Source organism: Peromyscus maniculatus, chromosome 22 (genome assembly GCF_049852395.1).
Source record: "Peromyscus maniculatus bairdii isolate BWxNUB_F1_BW_parent chromosome 22, HU_Pman_BW_mat_3.1, whole genome shotgun sequence".
Lineage (NCBI taxonomy): Eukaryota > Metazoa > Chordata > Mammalia > Rodentia > Cricetidae > Peromyscus > Peromyscus maniculatus.
In genome coordinates this window covers 19,057,880-19,074,545 of record NC_134873.1, presented here as the reverse complement: position 1 = coordinate 19,074,545, position 16,666 = coordinate 19,057,880, and the positions used below count along the sequence as shown (strand labels likewise).

The window sequence follows — 16,666 nt, the reverse complement described above, 5'->3', positions numbered from 1 at the left end:
GGCAGCCTTTAATCCCAGCACTCAGGAAGCAGAGTGGATCTCTGAGTTCGAGGGCAGCCTGGTCTACAGAGCGAGTTGTAGGACAGCCAGCGCTACACCGAGAAACCCTTTCTCAAAAAAAAACCATAGGGGGAGGAGGAAGAGGCTGCGGCAGCTCTGGAGAGAGACACTCAAGGGGGAAGCTGACCTTCCTGGACCAGTGTGCTGTCTTGAAGGTCCCTTTGTCATACAGAACTTCTTCAGCATCCGGCTCTCAGAATGGACGCTTTCTAGCATCAAGCTCTCATAGGAGCCCAGACTTCCCAGCACTCGGTTCTGTTACAGCTTCTCTGGCTCCAGCAGGGTACAAGGGCGGCAGCCAGCAGCTTCCCAGCAATCCCCTGGGGAGCTGAGCAGCGAACGAACCTCGAAGGAAGATGCCTCCTCTAGACCCAGATAGTCCAGGATGCAGACTTCTGCTAAGATTCATCCACACGGCACTCGTGACCCCTCTGCCATTTAGGGAACCATGGCCACACCCTCTCCATCAAGGCCAGCGTCTTCCCTGGTACTCTGGCGACTACAGGGGCATTAGCTGTTCTCATAGCCACTACTTCTGTATTCACTGGAGTTTTGCTTTTTTTTCTCAGCAGAATGTCCACACAGGCTTCCCTCGAGCCAAACCTGATGCCTACGAGAAGTTTACGACTGCGGTGATGGACGTAGTCCTGGGGGGGTATTTACGACAATCCCACTGTACACTTTACAAGGGTGGACTGTACAGAATGCAAATTCCATCTTGCTAAAGCGGACTCCCCCAGCTGTGAGGTGCCCATGGTTTCCACACGTGATAAAACCTCACTGATCCGATCTCACCCTGACAGCTGGCCACACACCACTTCGATGCTTGCTCTGACCTCCCCTCCCCTCTCCCAGCTGACCCCATCACTCCATGTCCGGTCATGTCCTCAGCTAATATGCTGTCTCCACAGTCTGTTCACACCAATCTCCTCTGAAAGGGGAGCCCCTCCCAAGCCCCCTGACAACCCCTCACCCCATCCTTCAGGCTGACATATCTCCTTCCTTCATCCTCCCCTGACCTCCTACCCAGGGGCTTTAACAGTGCCTGTGGGTGGTCATGTAACTGCACATGTATATAGATGTGTCTAGTTTCCCCAAACATAGGAGGTCAAGGTTCACGTCTTGTTCTTTCCTATCCGGCCGCCCAGCCCACAGTTGGGGCTGGCCTCTGCCCTGTTCTAGGTGACCCTTGAGTAGAGAGGACTTTGGGAAGTCACTCCCAGGCAGCTGCAGCATCCCCAGCACAGTGGGGCACTGCCTAGTGACACCCCCCCCACAATCCTCGTTCTAGGGGTCGCTTGGAAGACATGGAAAGGTCACATGGAGCTGAGGCTCTAGCCCACCATCCCCAGGCCAAAAGTGACACCTGCCATGGGTCCTGCAGGTCTTCCTGTCCCCTGATGCCCAGGTGAGGGGATCACAAGGAGTCCAGAAAGGAGCAGGCCTCCCACCCCTTGGGACCCTTGGAAACTGGCTGCCTGCCACTCCTCTTGACCACAGTGTCCACAGCCAAGCTTCCCCCAGGCCTACTCTACCCGCCTCTTTCTCCGCCAAGCATGCCGATAACTACGGAGCTGACCCCTGCTAGGTCAGAAGTGGGAACTGCCCTAGGGTCTCCAGGACCTGGGAGGTGTGGGGTGGAGTCAACTTCTCCTCAGACCACAAGGCAGGAAGGGGCAGTTCTAACACCTGGTGCGTCTGCTCTGTCTCCCTACCCTCTTCATGGGTGGAAAGGGTTGAGGAGAACAGGAGAAAGCCCACGTCCCAGAACCCCCAGCCCCTCCACAGAAGCCCAGCTTCAGTGGCTCACCAGACCATATCTCGGACCCCGGAGAGGTGTGGGGCACAGCTCCCTAATCGGTCAAGTGGGATGAATGAGAACCCCCAGCCTGTATCTCGAGCTATGAGAACATCTGAGTGAGACGTGTGTCGCGGTGCCCGGCGTATATGGGAAAAGCTCAGCAGATGGTCATTTTAAAAACTATTCTGTGACTCAGGATAAAGAGCCAGGTCACCTCGACTGTGTGCCGAGTCCCACTCAGAAGCGCTAGCCCACACTCCTAGGTGTCTGCTGCAGCCTGACTCAGGGTCACAACTTCCTTCCTTCCAGGGTGGCCTTAGAAATATGTTAGTCACACAGGCCCAGATGTATACACACCAACAAATGCACACACAAAGGCCAAACACACACAAAAACTCAGATGCGCGCGCGCGCGCGCGCGCGCACACACACACACACAGGCATGCTCGCATGCACAGAGAGAAACACAAAACACAAATACACAGACACCATCACAAGCATGCACAGAGCCACACAGAGACGTGGATGTATACACGCAGATTCACACACAGGCTCACAAACACATCCCTACTAACACAGATACACATACAGAGGCACCCAGACATAGAGATAATGACACCCACATGAAAGATACAGACATGCACACAGAGACACCCAGATGGATGCACAGAGTCACATAAACAGTCACAGATGAGCACACAGACCCAGACACAGGAAGGCTCTAACAGTGACCCACAGGCATGGGCCCTCCAGGAGCTATAGACCCGGGGGGGACACCTGGAACAGGGGACCCAAAGCCACCCCCACACAGATGGCAGTTTGCACATTTCACCTACTGTGTGGGCCAAAGAGGCATTTGGAAACCAGCTTGGGAAGCTCATAACCATTCACAACATTGTTCTGCAAGAAAATATAAACCATTGCCCTAGAAACAAACACTTGCAATAGAACCCTCCAAAAGCTGGGAATTGTCTGTACCAGAAAACTAACAGAGCAAGAAGGAGGAAGAAAACCACATAAACTTGGTTTGCCTCTGCAAAATTAATACCAATTACAAAAACATTTATGTGAACTGCTTACCATTTACACCTAATTACCATGCAGCACAATTATGCATATCATTAAGAGCATACAGGATTAATTATGCTGTATGTTTCGTGTGATTACACCTCCACACCCTGAGTTCACAGAGGCCCAGCCTCCCCAGGGCCAGGCCAGGGTCAAGGACCTTCCTTGCAAGGTTCCGGAGCAGATCCATAGCAAGCCACACCCAGTCTTACTGCTGCTGGCCAGGGACAGTCTAAGGCTTGCCTGGCCCTTCTGGCCAACATCATCAGCATGCATCCCTGATGAGAAGCCATCTTTGGCCAAAGCCAAAGGGATACAAAGGATCTTCAAATGTCTACCAGAAGCCATAGGCGAGGGTCCCAGGCTCACAACACAGTCAAATGCCCCCATGGGAACCTGGACCCACTTGTCTCCAGAGCTCTGGCTCTGCAAGAAGGGCAGCCCACCCAGGTCCAGACCTCATCACCCCATGACGGTCACCTCCCTTCCCCCTCCCTGATCCCCTCAGTTCCCACACTCAGTAGCCTCTCAAGTGTACTGGGGTGACCCAGGCTGGTGGCAAAGACCTAACCGCAAGGAAGTCTCTGGCACCTGATAGAGACCGTCACAGCTACAGAGAGCGGGAGGTGTGGAGTCGGCTGCTCAGCTCACAAAGACGGAAGGGGAAGCAGGCATGTGCGGACGCGCTTTCCCTGTGCCAAACCAGGAACACACATGGCTGGATTTAAATCCTCCAACACCTGTGAAGCCAACTGCCTAAGGAGTCTTTGAAGCGACGAGGGAAAGAGAATAGCCAGGCTTGGAGCAAGAGGCACACACAAGGCAGACAGACAAACACACAGAGTGTGAGAGAGCCTGACCGTATACATCCACTCTGCAGATGGTAACACCAAGGTGGACAGAGGCTGGGTGACCCGCTCAAGGACACACGCCAAGGAAGTAGCAGAGCCAAGGTCAAACCCCCATCCGCCCGGTGCCAAGTCTGGTGGCCGTGGCACGCTGCCACACCGCCTCTGCCTGAGTTCAGCAAGACCAACACGGTTCATGTCCTTATCCCAGAATTCTTTGGGAACAGCCTTCTGAGTCTACCTTGTGAAACACTGAAGACTCCTTTGGGTCTTGTTCCTTTTCTTGTTCTCTTACCAAAAAGGCTGGGCCCGGCTTGCTCCCTCCTACTTGGGCAGACCTGTGCCCCCACCCCCACCCCCCATAGAGAAGACAGCTTCACTCAAGTCCAAGGACATTCTCAATGATACTTACCCAAATGGAGCAGCCTGGGAGTGGAGGGCTAGACCTGGTAGCTCATCTCTGGTGGGGTAGGGGAGGGTTTACCAAGAAGCAGACATCCCAGTTCCAATCCCAAGCACCAGCATCGCGGATGCCTGTGGCACACGCCTGGTGAAGTCACCAACTCCCTCACACATCTGCAGGGCCGCCTAGCACCGATGAAAGCAATGGCCATGCTTTGTCACCCATCCCACGGACGCCCCCTTCAGGCCCTCTGACGCATGCTCTCGCCTCCTTCTGCGAGCCTGGCCCAGGCCCAGGCTCTCCCAAGGAAATCAACGTGAACCACAGCTCCAGTGCCTCCCAGGAGGCAACGCTCCACAGCCCTCATGGGCTGTCCTGCGCATGTAGAGAGGAGAGGGTCACCACTGCCGCCCCTCGTTCTCTTTCAGCACACAGACCCTCCTCCGCTGCACGGCTGTCCCCTACATGTCTACACTGGCTCTCTACCTGCATCTCTCTTCTTTGGTACCCCAGAATGACCTTTCTCGGATGTCACGGCGGGGGGGGGGGGGGGGGGGGGGGGGGGGGGGGGCTCGGACTCCAAGTCTAACTAACACTCACCCTCATCTGGGGATAACATCACAGCTCTCCACAGCCTGGCCAGGCCCCACCCTCTAGCCCCCTTGAGTTGAAAATGCCCTTGACACCCACCATAGCTAACTGCTCTGTGCCCTTCCGCTCAGCTTAGGCAGCACATCCGGCAGAAATCCCTTCAGGACATTCCCTCCTAGTGACTAGGTTTCCCTTATCTAACCCCAGTAAAGACAGGAGCCCCCTTCCGGGTTTTTGTTGTTGTTGTTTTCTCGTTACCCAGCTCCACCTGAAGCTGCAGGGTCCTTGGGTCTCATCTGAGTCACCAACACGTGACACCCTGGAGGTGTTTCAGAGATGAATAGGGGCACTATGCACCTGGAGCAAGGGTCCTCCAGAGAGAAAGCCGAAAGGCTGCGAGACCAGCCACCTTGAGGCCCGGGATTCAGATGCCAGGCGACTGGGAGGGAGAAAAATGTAAATGCATTGCCCAGCCCCACTGGGCTTTTAGATGAGTTTCCAGGGGCAGGCAGGGCCCTCCGGCCACGACCACCAGCCAGGCTGGGAACCACAGGCCTCTGGATGGCAACAGGCGCCAGCCACACGGTTGCTGATGATAAAACCATTAGAAGCCATTGCGATGCCGGCTGCCAAGCTGCTTATTATGGTCTGGACCCTCCCATGCTCTAGGCTATGGGCAAAGCCAGGAGTGCCAGCAAGACCAGAACGCACAGGAGACCAGGGGGCAGGGAGGGAGCTCAGGGGCAGGCCTCGTGCCATACCACTTGGGCGGGAGCCTCTACAGACAATTCCTGGCTTTGCAATGGGAGCAACAGAGGCCATCGAGGTAGCTCAGGAAATGGAGGTGTCTGCTGCCAAACCCCGTCACTGGAGTTTGATGCCCAGGACCCACATCCTGGGGGAAGGAGAATAGATACCTCACAGCAGGTTCTCCTGACCTCCACACATGTGTCTGTCTGTCTGTCTGTCTGTCTGTCTGTCTGTCTCTCTCTCTCTCTCTCTCTCCATCCAGATATACAATGACCAAAGTGACCCTTTCCCTTCATCCTCAGGGTGATGAGACAGGCGTTTTGTAGGCTCTCACACCACAAGGCCTTCATGAGTGCCCTCCTTATTCATGGACCGTTGTATAATGACCCCCACTTTCAGAAAAGGGGCGCCTCCTTTCTGGGTACCCACTATGTGCAGTTATAAGATAGGGACTCTGTCCTTAGACAGTTTACAGAGAAAGCCTGCAACTCAAAGCTGCTGGCGGCCAGGCAGCCAATGAGTCTTAGCAGCTGAGATGCTAAGACCCCCCTCCCGTAGGGGGGCTGCCTGACTCCCCCTCGCCAGTTCCCTTTTTATCCTGCACATCTGTCACCAAGAGCCTGGAACTAAGGTTCTGATCAGCAGATGGACAGGCCCTGGGCTTATCTCCATGCTGGGTTCTTTTTTTCTCCCTGTCTTATCTATTCCAGCCATGTCTCCAACAGGGACATGGATCCAAGAGGCACCCATGGCCAGTGCTGGGGAAGGGGCTGAGGAAGGCAAGGTGGGTACGGTACCATTGCTAAACAGCTGGCCCTGAGCTTCCCAGGGCAGTAAGGTGACCAGGAAGAGGAATTTTTATGTTCCCTTCCTTACCCCTTTCTTTCTCTGAGGTCACCCAGCTGACTGTCACCTAGCTCCTCAGGACTTCCTGGACCAGAGCTGGACACAGCTTGAGCCCACATACCAGGCGAACTCTACAGATACTGCTTTCTATGGCAAGGCCTTCTGAAGTGGCAAGGCCACTGTCTCCTGCTTGAGTGTGGCCTCTCCGGGTGCTCTGTACGGACTTGGGCTGGGAGACACGCCCTCCACCTCTGGCTGGATCTTTAGTTATGTCTTCCACTCCCAGGGGACAATCTGGGGACAGTACTCCACTGCAGTGATGCCTTTCGGGGCATTTAAATGATCCCCCCCCCACCCCGGCGCATGCGCACACACCCCATCCTGGTCCAGTCATAGTCCTATCCAGTCATAGTCCTATAAAGCTAGCCTGTCCACTGTCCCTGGAATCCGAGTACAAGCAGCTCCCCTGCACCCAGCCCTTCCTGATCTGGGCCTCTTCCTGCACACACTGAGTCACCTGACCCCCAGTCTTTAAGTCATTTCTTATATTTTTGGTTGTGAGCCTAGCCTTTAATGGCTGGGCCATCTCTCCAGCCCTAAGCCATTTCTTACCATTTATTTATTTGTAATTTTGTTTTGTTTATTTGAAATTGTTTATGTAGACTTAGCTGGACTCGAACTCATACAGATCTTCCTGTCTCTGTTTCCCAAGTGCTAGGATTAAAGGCACACACCCCTTTATGTGGGTTCCTGGGGATTAAACCCTGATCGTCAGGCTTGTCTTGCACGCATGTTTTCCCACTGAGCCCTCTCTCTCTGGCTCTCCCCCCCCCCACGAGACAGGGTTTCTCTGTGTAGCTTTGGAGCCTTTCCTGGAGCTCTTACTCTGTAGCCCAGGCTGGCCCAGAACTCACAGAGATCCTCTTGCCTCTGCCTCCCAGAGTGAGATAGGGTCTCACTCTGGAGCCCAGTGCTGGGATCAAAGGTGTGTACCACCACCTGGCTTTCTCTCTGGCTTTTATTTTGTTATTGTTGTTTCCATATTATTTGTTTGTTTGTTTTTTGAGACAGGGTTTCTCTGTGTAGCCCTGGCTATCCTGGAACTCACTCTGCAGACCAGGTGGTCCTCGAACTCAGAGGTCCACCTGTCTCTGCCTCCTGAGTGCTGGGATTAAAGGTGTGCACCACCACCACCACCCCGCTCCATATTCTATCCACAAGTTTTCAAGTATGATTTTCCTTTGTTGGCAGACCTCTCAAAATCTCATCCACTGCCCCTGGCCTGCCTTCAACGGGACTCCTATGAAACCTGCTCTGCAAAAGCCCCGCGCCTGAGGGTTCCTTTCAGGGACCTGCTTTTCAACAGTATCACATAGCCCAGGCTGCCCTCAAATTCACTATGTAGAAGAGGATGCCCTTGAACTCCAGGTCCTCCTGCCTCTGCCCCCCAAATGTGTGCACTACAAAGTCCAGCTTTTGGTTTTGTTTGGAGATAGGGTCTCACTCTGGAGCCCAGGCTGGCCCTAGACTCTCAGCCGCTTTCCTGCTTCAGCCTCGTGAGTGCCGAGGTCACGGGCTTGAGCCTCGATGCTTGGCTTCCGTTAGTTATTTTTACCCCTTGCCTCCAGCCATGACCCTAGGCCTGGATTCCCCTCGGTCCCAGCTAACGGAGCATGAAGCCCTCTACACGGTGGACTCTTTCCTACCCCACCTCCTTTAAAGTCTGAGTTTATTTTCTTCTTGTTGTCATTATAAATTCATTGACATTTTTCAAACAATAAAAACATGAATATGAAATAAGAAAAAAAAAAACCATATTCTCCACAGGCTGGTGTGTATCCTTAGAGGGCAATCTTTTCTATGCATCCACTAACCTGTAAGTGTGAATAATTAATTTTTTTTTTCTTTGAGACATGGTGTCACTGTAGTCCTGGCTGGCCTGGAACTCACAGTGTGGACTAGGCTGGCCTTGAACTCACAAGAGATTTGCCTGCCTCTGACCCTTGAATGCTGGGATTAAAGATGTGCGCAACTACACCGGTTTTTCTTTTCTTTATTAAACTTGACCCACATAGTAGGAGGAAGACTCCCAGAGTTGACCTTTGACCTCCACATGCTTGTCATGCGTGTGTCTACCCCCCCCCCACACACACACACTCCAAATCTAATAAAATAAAATTTTAAAGAGTTTTAAACAGTGAGTTATACGTCTAGCCCTTGGAAAGCAGAGAGGGATGGAGAGTTCCAGGTTAGCTTGGTCTACAAAAGGCAAGAGATTACACTAAGCACATTGCAATTTGGGGTAACCCTACAGCACCTCACGGACACTCGACCAATCAGAACAGACACCCTCCCGTGCTCACAGGGCTACGCAGATCTCTGTATTAAGTTGATCCTTTCAGACACTGTACTAACCACACAAGCCCACACCATTGGCAAGCCTCCTCTCCAAGCTTCTGCCTGCTGGAATGTTAGAGGATGTCTCCGCCTGGCATGGGCAGGGCACACTGGCACTTTCCCAGAGTCCTTTGGGAAACAGAGAAGGCATGCTTCAAGGTCATGGCCACCCACAGACAGTCTCAATGATGCAGTCCACATCCAGCCAACAGCTCAGCCCACAAGCCTGACCCCCGGTCCCTCCGTCAGCACCCTAAGTATCTCACGTCATTTTTCAGAATGGTTACTGGAACTCGCTGACCTGTCAGGTCTGAACGGTCTTCTGCACCAGCCTCCCCCCATCCAGGGTAAGGAGAGCACTAGGGCCGCATACAGAGGTTCACATCTGCAATCCCAGCACTCTACGGGCCACAGTGGGAAGATGGCTGTGAGTACGGCACTAGCCTCGGATACAGTGAGACATGGCCTCAAACACCCAAACCAAACCAAAAGGGAACACTGGGTTAAGATTCAGGAGACCCCAACCGCAGTCCCATCACTGGCTGTAAGATGGCCGGCCACCTGTTCATCCCATCTGGGTACCCAGACGGGCCGGTTAACAGGCTCAGAATTAAAAATGACCTTGACGTTTGAAACACAGAGGCAGGATCAATAGGGATGACCACAGGCGAGAGAAAACGGGAAGTTGGTCCAGTGTTTGAATAAGGCTGGGAAGCCGTAGGGGGTCAGAGAGGACCACAGAAGGACAGAGGGCAGTACAGAGCAACAGCCACTATTGAAAAATGATCACACGATAGTCAATTCAGCTAGGAAAGGCCCAGTATCCACACTTCCTCCTGTCGTCCAGTCTGGCTAGTGGCCTGCTGTGGTCAGCAAGGAGATCTGGTTTGGGGGGGCCTGTGGGCCCCCACTGACTGAGGAGCAGCACCCGGACCTGTCTAGACATCTCCGTGGTATAGGGAAGGGAGGGGAGGACAAGGCAGAACTCTAGAGTTAAAACCTGCTGGAGGGTCTCTGCCTGGAGATGAGCAACAGGGCATGTGGAGACCTCTGGGGCACCAGAACAGGGACTTCTGTGTGCAATCCACAAGGCTGTTGCCATCAGTGGCAGCATTGGGAGGCCTTGGCTTGGCCTTCCCTTTGTTGCCAAGACCCCCTGGGGCTAGGCAACCTGAACCCTTGCTTTCCTGTCCCACGTCTGAGCTCTTAAGCCCCAGTCTACAGATCCTGCACCACCTGGGCTCAGCTGGCCCAGCCTGCCTCCCCCTCCCTCCAACCCCCCCCCCCACACACCCCGCAGGAGGTTTAGGGCATTTCACCATGAGCACACACAGCAGTTACCAAATGCAGGGACCCTCTCTCCAAACTACCGGGAAGCCTTAGCCAAGATTCCAGCACCTCCCAGGCCAGGTCCACCACACTGCAGCTGCCCCAGATGATCTGCATCCTCCCCCCCCCCCCCCCACTCCCTCGTGCGCCACTCCTGGGCTCTGGGACCACTCGGTCCTGCCCCTTCCTCCTAGAAGCCTGACCCCTCAGTTGGCAGTGGCCTCCCTCTCCAGCACCCTGCAGTTTTAATTAGTTGGGTACTCCACAATACAGCTTCCCCTCCAAGCGGGCACAGGGCCCTGCTCACAGGAAATGCCCTGCAAATAAAATCTCAGACAAGAGGAAGCCAACCCAGAGGGTAACTAAAATGCTACCGGACTCAAGGAGGCAGAGTAAGAAGAAAACTGTTGGAACTAACTCGAGGGACTTGGAGGTGCTTGGACAACCTGTTGACAAAGCCATTTGTGAGACTTGGGGACAGACTGCCAAGATTTTCAAGCGTCGTCGTCGTCGTCGTCAGCACTGTCCTCACCCAACCAAGGTTTTGTAAAAAGAGGCAGAAAAGTGGGTGGAGTTCCTCAAATGCACACCCCCCCCCACTTGCAGACCCACATGCAGAGGGCAGAGACAGCAACCCACCCACGATCACCGACCCCTGGCTAAGGTGGTGGCTCTTCCACACATCCTGGGAGTCCTGCAGCTAGGCCGAGTCAACAGATACCTCCTCCTCCTAACTCCGAGACCCTTGCTTACACTGTGCAGAACACAGGCTCCCGAAAAGCAAGCCTGCCAGTCCACACACATCTGCACAAGTATGCAGACATGCACACGGCACGGACCCCATCTTACCCACACAATTAGTCAGAGGGAGGCAGCTCCGACACCACACAGATCCCAGGGAAAGGGCTGCATTTTTTGGAACTCAACTTCATGTCTTAGGGGGAAAATACTGTAAACAACAAGACAAATGAGGCCAGACCCAGGGGGGATGGGGGGGGCTGAGTGCAGGACTTAGGACCAGTATGGGTTAAGAGTGATTTCAAAAATAAAACAAACAAGACAAATGACCCAAAACAAGCCTTTAAAGTTTACAAAGTAACCTCCTTATAATACCAACACTTGGGAGGCAGAGGCTGGAAGATCAATTCCAGGCCAGCCTGGACTACATAGCAAGACCTGATCTCCGAGGGGGGGCAGGGAGGGGGGGCGTGGAAAGGAACCTGGCACCTTTTTAATGTACTATCAGAGCCCTGGTCCAGAGCATCAAAGCCCTTGCGGAAAGCCAGCCTTGCTGAGACACGGGTGGCTTCTGGTACCCACCAGATACTAAAATGGAGGTAGAAGCAGCTCCCCCAAAGACCACACTGTAGCTCGCACTTGTACAAGCCGGACGCACTCAGCCATCAGTGGGAAGGAGGTAGGGGAGACCCTCGGCCAACAAACTGGAAGAGGAGGCCTTAAGTGCGTGCTCAGGGGCCCTTCTGCCTCAGGCCCCGGGGGAAGCAGGGCCAACCTTGTGAGGACCGGGGCTTGCCCTCTCCCACAAAGCCCCCCACCCCGGCTCTTAGGTGCCCTCAGCTCTCTCTGCCCAGCCACAATCCTGAGGGCTGGAGCCTTAATGGTAACATCTTAGAAGGGGGTCCCCACCTCTGACAGGCGAGGCTGTGCTGAGACTCCCCCTTTCTATCTGGCTCCCTAAAACGGGAGTCCAGGGGGGATCTGGGAAAGAACTTGGGAGATGTGACCTCTCCAGGTGGCCTATACACAGATAATGGCCACGGGACCAAGACAGAGAGCAACATCCTGGGAGACAGTGAGGAACCTGATCAAGCTACCCCCTCATGGGAGCCCCACTAAATGTCCAACAGAACACCCAGAATTCCCCAGAGGGCAGATCACCCTCAATTCCTCCCACCCAGAGATGCTGGACAAGGAGCCTTCGGCTCATCTTGTCCCTGTGCTGGTTTAAAAAAAAAACAATAGTGACATATCCTTAAGGCCTGGGGGACTTGTAACAGATTGGCCGGGGAAAGACCCTTGCAAGTTACCCACACACAGATTTACACACACACACACACACCTTCAGGAGAGCCCCAAGTGTGAAGGCTGCATGGAACCTGTGTTTTACACCAACACAGCATCCCTCCCCTCTCCGCCGAGGCCCACCCCCTGGCAGGCCCTTACTCTCTCCCACCTTCTCCACCACCACTACCGTGGCGTGGCGGGACACACAGAGCACCCTATCCCTAGTCTAGGTCTGGAATTCCACCAGGAAAACTGGAGCCATAGCATTTCAAAGCCGGCACGGGCCTTCAAGCTTCATCGAACCCCAGCCACAGAGGAATCCCGCCTGCAGACAGACTGACAGATGGCCACTGGCATCTCTCTAGTCTCCTCTAGTGCGGAAGGAAGGCGGCCCTTGCATTTGGGATGCTCATTCCTTGAGTCTGAAGGGGAGTCACTTTCCCCCAGGTTAGGCTCCAGGCAAGCACCAGAGAGCCTGGGCCAGGTAACAAGGAGAAGCTTGGGCCATCCTGAGCCCAGGAAATCAGGAGCTGCAGATCTGATGGGGGGGCGGGGGGAGCAGAAGATTAAGGCACCAGGGCCTGGAGGAGAAGGGGGCTGTAAGAAGGTAAGCAGGCAGGTGCCAGACCTATGACACAATTTGGCCTGGGGCCTCTACCTACCCCTGCCCCCCCCACACACACACACACAAACGCACACTTCGACAGGATTACCTGTCAACAGCTCCGCCAGGGCCTTTCATGGACCCCAGAGGCAGAGGAGACTAGTCAGCTTGCCCCCGCCCCCCCAAAGCCCACAGGAGCTTCCACAACCCAACCAGCCAAAGGCAAGCGACTGCCCTAACTACCTGCAAATGCCACCCCCCACCCCCGCCAACCTAGGGACAGTGCAAAGAGGGTCTGCCTGGCAGCTGGGCTTCCCGAATCCCCCAGGCCAGCCCTAACACACCCCAGCAACGCAAGAACAGCTTCCCCAGGCTGCAGCTGTCACATCTGCCTGGGAGGGAGGAGGAGGAGGCACAGCGGAGCAGCACCTGATCCCAGAATCCCTGCGCAGCTTGCCCGCCCGCCCGCCCGCCTGCCCAGGAGGAGGTTCAGCCGCTGGCAGCCCCGGGTGAAACATGAAGACCGACCTGTCCCCAGGGGATGCTGATGGCAGTCTCTGGGCACGGCATCGAGGGGCAAGCTGGGTCACCCGGCGGAGGATACTCCTCCCCGAAGGCTCCTGTCCCCTCTAGTTCGAGAGGGTGCAGTCGTGAGGTTCCCCCCAGCCCTCCCTTCCTCCCCAGCCCTCCGAAGGCCAGAACTGCCCAGCTGGGTGCAAGAAGACGCCATCTTGGGTCAAGGTGCAGCCACAGAGGGCTCCCCTTGGGGAGCCCGGGAAGGGAGCCCTAAGACCTAGTGGGAACCTTCTCCCACCCAGGGCGCCCACACCTACTCAGCTGGCTCTGCAGGAGAAGAGGAGAGGAGGGGATGCAGAGACAGGGGGAAGTCACCGAGGGTGGGTGGGGGGAGCGCAGGGAGAGGGTGCCCCCAAGAAGACAGGCTCCAGGAAAGCAAAATGAAGTTTGGCAGCCATAGGGCCGCGGGCCCCGCGAAGAGGGGCTGGGGGGGAGGCCGGGGGCGGGCCCTGGACGCATGCCAGCTCGGTCCGCGCCAACGAGGAGGGAGGGCATGACGGCCTGGAGTGGGGAGCCCGGGTGAGGGCGGGACACGGACCGCGGCCGGCGCCGCTCGGAGGCTCGGGGGGTCTCCTGAGGTGTGGGGCAACGTGGGGACGGCGACCCCCCGATCCGCAGCCTCCGCGAGGCCTCGTCCTTCACTGTGCAGATGCGAAGCTTTCAAGGACACGTCTACACCGGCCCGGCGGGGGTGCGTGTGAGTGTGTGCAGGGAGGGGGCGTCTGCTGCAGGGGGGCGACCCCGGCATCCCCACCGGAGTCATTTCCAGCCTTGCCGCTCCCGCCCCCGCACCTTCCAGTCCTCCGCGGCCCCGGGGCCCGGGGATCCTCGCCCACTCCCGCCCCGCCCCCACACTGCGGCGCCGCCGCCGCCACCGCCGCCACCCCGCTCCCACGGCCCGCAGCGGGGGCAGGGAGGAGCCGGGCTCGACGCCCCCCCACGCCGTTCCGCCTGGCCTCCGCGGGAGCGTGCGCCCCCCGCACGGGCACGCTCCCCACGCGCGCGCGCCCCTCCCAGGCCCGCCGGCGCCCCGCACCCCCAAGCCACAGGTGGCCGCGGGAAGATCGCGACGCCGCGCTCCCCGGCGCGGGCCCCGACCGTCCCCTCGGCCCTGCCGGGGGCCTCCAGGGTCCCCCCGCCGCGCGGGGCCTCCAGGCCCGGGGGAGGGGCGGGGCGGGGCGCGGGGCCCGGGTCGTGCCAGGCTGCCATTTTCTGCCGTGGCCACGGCGCTCCCCGGCCGCCCGCCCGCCTGCCCGCTCGCCCGCGCCCCCTCCCCCTTCTCCCCCCCCTCTCCTCCCGCCTCCCGATTCCGGATCGGGTCCGCGCCCCGCAGCGCACGGCCCCAGGCCCTGCCAGGGCCCCGGGGCGGGGGCAGAGCCCGGAAGGCGGAGGCGGCGGGGCCCTGCGGCAGCGCGCAGGCCGGCGGAGGCCCCCCGCGGCATTGTACGGACTTGAACTTGAGCCCGGGCCGGGCGGGGGCGCCGAGGGGCGTCCGCGGTGGAGGCGGCGCGCAGGAGAGGGGCGGCGGGCGAGCCGAGGGGGACATAAACAAACCCTCGGCCCGGGCCGTCCGCGCCCGCAGCGCCGGCCCCGCGCGCCGCGCACCGAGTTGCAGGGTCCGAGCCGCGCTCCCCACCGCCCCGCTGCGCCCACCCGCCCGCCCGCCCTCCCAGCTCCGGGGCCGCGGGCTGCGCTGGTTACCGTGTGGCCCGGCGGGTCGGGCGGCCCGGCTCGCCCTGCTGCCGCGGCGCCGCGTCCCGGCTCGTCCTCTGCTCGCGCCGCCGCCCGCGCCGCCTCCCGGCCCGCCCGCTGCCTGCCGCGCTCCCTCCCTCCGTCGCTGTCGCGCTCCCTCTCTCCGCCTCCTCCGCCGGGTCCCCCCCGCCCGCCCCTTCTCTCCGCCTTCCTCCTTCCCTCCCTCCGGCCGCCCGCCGCCCAGGCCTCCGCCCGCCGCTCGCCCCCCGTGGCCGCGCTGGCTCCGGCCCCGGCGCTGCGGAGCCGCCCGGGAGGCAGCACCGGGGGCCCCCGGGGCGCCGCGGCGGGAGCGGCCCGGGCGGCGGGCGGTCCTAGCGCCCCCGGCGGGAGGAACGGGTTCGGGACCCCGCCGCGCCCCGGCCGTAGCGCTCCGGGCCAGGCACCCCGCCGGGGCTGAGCTCCGGGTTGCCCGATGCCCCTCGAGTCGCCGCCTGGCCTCAGCCTCCCCACCGCGCGACGCCCCTCTACCTGGCGCAGCTTCTGCGCTGGGTCCCCGCATCCAGCACTGGCCGCAGGGACAGCGGCCCCTCCTCTCCCCGGCCGGTGTCAAGTGCCTCCCCCCTGCCGCCCGCGGAGCCCCCGGCGGCCTTCGCCCTGCAGTTCTCCCGACCTCCACCAGAGCCCACTGCGCTCTGCGCGCCTCAGCACTGGGGCTGGGGACAGCAGCGCCTGCCCAGCCGCGTCGCCACCCCCAGCCAGGTGCCGCGGTGGCCAGACGGCTGCACACGGCCAAGGTCGGAGCGCCTGGCGCCTCGAGGCCACCCTAGGGGCTCGGGCACCGCCGTGGGGTGGGCTGCCTAGAAGGGAGCGAGCTTCCCGTACCTTGATGTGCCCGAGAAGAGTTGGATGCCCTCAGGTGGGCTCTGGAAAGATCTGAAGAGGTGGGAGGTTGAACTAAATGACATTGAAGACCTCTTCCAGCGGCCAGATTCTCCGCAGACCTGCCCTAGACCTGGATCCCTCAAGGTGGGGGTGCTCTCAGGGCTCCGGGTCTGTAGTGCTTACATCTCCTCCAGCTACCATCACTGGAGCTTGGCGCTGGATCCCCTGACTCCCAGCCTCCTCGTCTGGCTCCTCCCTCCTGCCACTGGACAGCCCCATCCATCCAGACCTTCAGCTGTGCCCCAGTGTCCTGGGCTGCATCTCCCACACTTAGCGTCACACTTATGTGCAGACCCTCAATGCTGAAGCAGGTCCCCACACCACACACACCACTGAGGGTCACGGGGACAGTTGCCTAATTCCTTGGGACGCAGAACCACCTTCCATATTGCAGGGTACCTTTCTCTTCAGTCTTCGCCACACCCAGGCAACTGTCCTAACCTTTCCTAATGTCACCCTACCTCTTGCCCCATGCCCACCCCCAAGCTACTCCTTTCTGCTACACATGGTCTCTCACCTGGCCGGTGCTAAGACTCGCCATGCCCTGTGACGACAAGGACACCATTTGTCATCGGCGTAGCACCTGTACATGCTATGTCCTGATAAATGTTGGTTGAATGACAGTATGAACTACAGACCCCTTCATCCAAATCCAAATCCACAGCCCCTCCAAACGGTGCTTCCGGCTTGACTAAGGACAAGGCTGTTTTAGAGAAAGACTTTAACGTCCTCAA

The 16,666-nt window shown here is 58.2% G+C and overlaps 1 protein-coding gene across 4 annotated transcripts in view; it reads right to left on the bottom strand.

Annotated features, from left to right (window-relative positions):
- Dnmt3a (DNA methyltransferase 3 alpha) overlaps window positions 1-16,105 on the bottom strand; it is a 110,310-nt gene extending 94,205 nt beyond the window's left edge. For 2 of the 4 annotated variants that reach the window (XM_076558824.1, XM_076558821.1), the window contains exon 1: window positions 15,000-15,122. The gene's annotated coding sequence lies outside the window, so the exon portion shown is untranslated. Of the gene's footprint in view, window positions 1-14,999; window positions 15,123-15,518; window positions 15,612-15,872 lie in introns of those variants that run through there. The other 2 variants (XM_015999964.3, XM_076558822.1) reach the window with 2 other exon arrangements.
- Window positions 16,106-16,666: the final 561 nt, after the last annotated feature.